The following is a 4,697-nucleotide window of genomic DNA, read 5'->3' on the forward strand; positions in this document are numbered from 1 at the left end:
TGGAGTCATTTGACCTAAAGTCAGATGATAGTTGCGAATCATGCTTACTTGGAAAAATGACAAAGTCACCCTTCACAGGTTCTTGTGAGAGGGGTGAAGGTTTGTTGGATCTTATACACACGGATGTGTGTGGGCCCTTCAAACATGCCACAAGGAATGCTAATCCTTATTATTTGACTTTTATTGATGATTATAGTAGATATGGATATGTCTACTTAATCAAGCATAAGTCAGAGACTTTTGAGAGGTTTAAAGAGTTTAAACAGGAAGTCGAGAATCAATTGGGCAGGAACATTAAGATGCTTCGATCCGATCGAGGTGGTGAGTATCTTAGTTCAAAGTTCCTCGACTATCTTAGGGAATGTGGGATTGTCTCACAATTGACACCTCCCAGGACACCGCAGTTGAATGGTGTAGCTGAGAGGCGTAATCGAACCTTGTTGGATATGGTTCGTTCCATGATGAGTCGAGCTTCGCTACCAATCTCATTTTGGGGGGTATGCCTTAGAGACTGCCGCCCATATCCTTAATCTAGTTCCCACAAAGAAAGTTGCCAAAACTCCTTATGAGATGTGGACTGGTAAAGTACCCAAACTAGACCACATTAAGATTTGGGGTTGCGAGGCTTTCGTGAGACGCGAGACTCATGATAAGCTCGAACCTCGAAGTGAGAGGTGTATTTTCATCGGCTACCCACAGAAATCCTTTGGTTACCTCTTCTACAGACCTAGTGAGAATGTGGTCTTTGTAGCTAGGAGGGCTTTCTTTCGAGAGAGAGAGTTCATAAGCCAAGGAGACAGTGGGAGGCAAGTTGACCTTGAAGAAATTCAAGAGTCAAGTGGTGAAGGAACTTCAAACCCTACCACTCAACTTGAGGATGAAACTCCTGTTGAGCCAATTGACAAGTCTGTACCTCTGAGGCGTTCCATATTACTATGGATTCCATATTACTGCGGAAGGTGATGCACTTATCAGTGATGAGACACTGATAGGTCTGGATGAACCTAACAGTTACGCGGAAGCCATGGCAGGCCCTGAGTCAGCCAAGTGGGAAGAGGCAATGGACAGCGAGATACAGTCCATGTATGACAATCAAGTTTGGAACTTGGTTGAGAATGTACCATGTCGAAAGACTGTAGGGTGCAAATGGATCTTCAAGAAGAAGACCGACATGGATGGTAATGTACACACTTATAAGGCACGACTGGTTGCAAAGGGTTTCTCACAAACTCTGGGAGTTGATTATGATGAGACATTTTCTCCAGTGGCCAAGATTAAGTCTATTAGGGTTCTGTTAGCTATAGCCGCATTTCATGACTATGAAATATGGCAAATAGATGTCAAAACCGCTTTCCTTAATGGAAAGTTGGCTGAGGATGTTTACATGAGTCAGCCAGAGGGTTTTGTCAATACAGAGTACCCTAATAAAGTGTGTAAGCTTGAGAAATCCATTTATGGGTTAAAGCAAGCACCTCGTAGATGGAATCTTTGCTTTGATGAGAAAGTCAAAGAATTTGGATTTTCTAGGAGTGAAGATGAATCTTGTGTATATGTCAAGGCTAGTGGGAGTATAGTTAGCTTTTTGGTATTGTATGTGGATGACATACTACTCATAGGAAATGACATCCCAACTCTGCAGGAAGTTAAGTCCTGGCTTGGGAAGTGTTTCTCTATGAAGGACCTAGGAGAAGCTGCCTATATTATAGGGATAAGGATCTTGAGAGACCGGAGTAAAAGACTAATTGGACTTAGTCAGAGTACTTACTTGGATAAGTTGCTGAAGAGATTCGGCATGCAGGACTCCAAGAAAGGAGAGTTACCCATCCAGAGTAACGCCAGATTGAGTAAGACACAAAGCCCTAGTACTGAGGCTGAGATAGCAGAAATGAGTCGAATACCTTATGCTTTGGCTGTAGGATCGATCATGTATGCTATGACGTGTACTCGACCTGATGTAGCCTTTTCTTTGAGCAAGGTTAGCAGGTATCAGGGGAACCCTGGCAAGGCACACTGGACTGCGGTAAAGAATATCCTCAAGTACCTACGGAGGACTAAGGACTGGGTCCTTACCCTCGGTGGGAGTGAAGACTTGAGAGTTGTAGGGTATAGTGATGTTAGCTTTCAGACTGATAGGGATAATTTCCGCTCTCAGTCAGGCTGGGTCTTTACCTTAAATGGAGGAGCAATTTCTTGGAAGAGTTCCAAGCAAGAGACAGTGGCTGATTCAACTTGCGAATTAGAGTATATAGCAGCTAGCGAGGCAGCAAAGGAGGCGATATGGATGAAGAACTTCATTGGAGACCTTGGAGTTGTACCAGCTATTAAAGAGCCAATGGAAATTTTCTGTGATAGTGAAAGTGCAGTTGCCTTAGCCAAGGAACCAAGGGATCACGGGAGATCCAGACACATCGACAGAAAATACCATTTCATCAGACATCGAATAGAAGAAGGACTCCTCGTGGCAAAGAGGGTATCATCGGATGAGAATCCAGCAGATCCCCTCACGAAGGGACTGACTCGGGTTAAGCATCTCCAGCATGCTCGGAGCATAGGGCTGAAGGAAGATATTAGATTTAGTAGTTAGATAACCTTGAAATTTGTAAAGTGTAATTGACATTAGATGATGAATAAAAGGTGTTTTATTTATGAGTAAAGTGTTGCTATCTCTTGTCGATCGTTTACTATATTTCTTTTGCATGTTTTGACTTCCAGAATAATTATGTTTGGTATATCATATTATTCGAACCTCCACAGTCGGTCATATGTCGGAAGTAGGTATGAATCAAGACTGTCATGATTGGTTGCAGAGGTCTAAGTTGTTGGACATGGCTACAACACTCATGAGTGCTCATAAGTTCTGAGCATTGGACTCAACCCACACTCACTGGAATCACTTCATGGAATTTATCTCGAGTGATCGTGAGACGGTAATATCATATAAGTCTTCAAACCTAGATATATGATTTGTTACTTATGAGTTGGTTATGCATTGATTGTACGAAAACGCATTGGTAACTCGATGTTATAAAACGTGCTCTTGTGTATAATTCAATGAGTAGTAGAACAAACATATGAGTCGAAGTTTATCTGTTCCTTATTGGATTAGAAGCTGATATCTGGGCCCCTCGATGATTTTGTTTTGACCTATGTACCGGGCCCGGTCAGAACTAAGTTGATGTGTTCAATTAAGTTCTTTGTCAAACAAATCGGAAATCGGGAAACAAACTGCTGGACAATAAGTAAGACATTGTTCCATGTATTTGTCCGGATGATATCTAGAACAGAGGATTATATGATCACTTATCTTAAATGGCGTATCATCATCTTCTCAGTTCCGAGAGACCTTGAAAGAGCTACGATTGCCGATCGGTTCCTGAAGTATTGCACTTATAGTTATTAGACTTATCCAAGTGGGAGACTGTTGGATAAGGTGTCTAAGTCCATACCTATTTCTGGTATGTACTTGACCCGACCCGGCATGGTCCATTTGGGTTGCATGGCATCATGCATTTGGATAGACTAAATGAGAGAAATAACACTTGTGGTTTATTAATATATTATAAGTTCTAATATATTAATAGTATTATTTAATTAGTATTGATCAAGAATTAATCTAGGATTAATTAAGTGATCAAAAGATGACTAATTAAATATATGGGTTGATCATATAAATCATCCATAACTTGTATAGTGGGCTAAAAGGCTCCATGGATAATCAAGTTGGGTTAAACCCATTGAATGCTCCATGGAGGCTCCATGGGAGTTACAAACCCATGGGTCATGGAAATGAAGAGTCATGCCACATTAGGGTTTACATGGTGTAACCCTAGATGTGACACACTATATAAGCAACATGTTCTCCACCAAAATCGGCGACACTAAGAAACAAGAGGGCTAGAGCCGATTTTGCAAGTGTAAGATTCTCTCAAAGTTTACTCCTTTGCATTTGGTGTTGTGTGAAGCATTTGAGGCATCACACTTGGGGTGCTAGGCTCACAAGGTTTCAAGGATCATAATCAACAACAAGGTAAGTTATTCTATCTTTCATTCAAGTTAAAAATGTTCCCCATGTATGCTAGATAGGAATATAATCTTGGAATTCAACTTTGCATGATTATTAGACAAACATAGATCCAAGGTTATTAGGGTTGCATGTACACTTAGGAAGTGTTAGAATACTCAAAACCCATCATGACTTCCATGAGCCAAACTCGGGAAGTCATATTCATTAGGAAAGCTTGGTTTGGGAAGATCATTGTTGTCTAAACCAGACATCAACAATGGGAGAAATTCACGTAAAGTTGATTTAAGTCCTTAATATAACACCCAATATGATATATTAAGGCTAGGACCCAACAAACTATTTTATAACTTGGAAGAGGGATGCCGTAATCCAAGCTATAAAATATTTGAAGGTAGGTGAATGACGATTCACCAATTTCCACCAAGATAAACGAAATGTATTATTAGGTTTTAATTGGTTTTGAAACTCCTAGATTCTTTTGAGATTCATTGAACTTTTCAATGGCATGTTTCAATCTCGAGTGTGCCCTTCAGGTTTTGTGACGGGCATGCCGAGGATCACAAAACAAGGTGTGAAGTAACCATGCAAATATACTTGGTACCCTTAATATTTACCCCTCAATCGATGTGCCGGTTAACCACACACGCTCCAACGATACTATGATAAACATTAA

Source organism: Lactuca virosa, chromosome 5 (genome assembly GCF_052849685.1).
Source record: "Lactuca virosa cultivar CGN04683 chromosome 5, Lactuca_virosa_CGN04683_v6, whole genome shotgun sequence".
In the NCBI taxonomy this organism is placed as follows: Eukaryota; Viridiplantae; Streptophyta; class Magnoliopsida; order Asterales; family Asteraceae; genus Lactuca; species Lactuca virosa.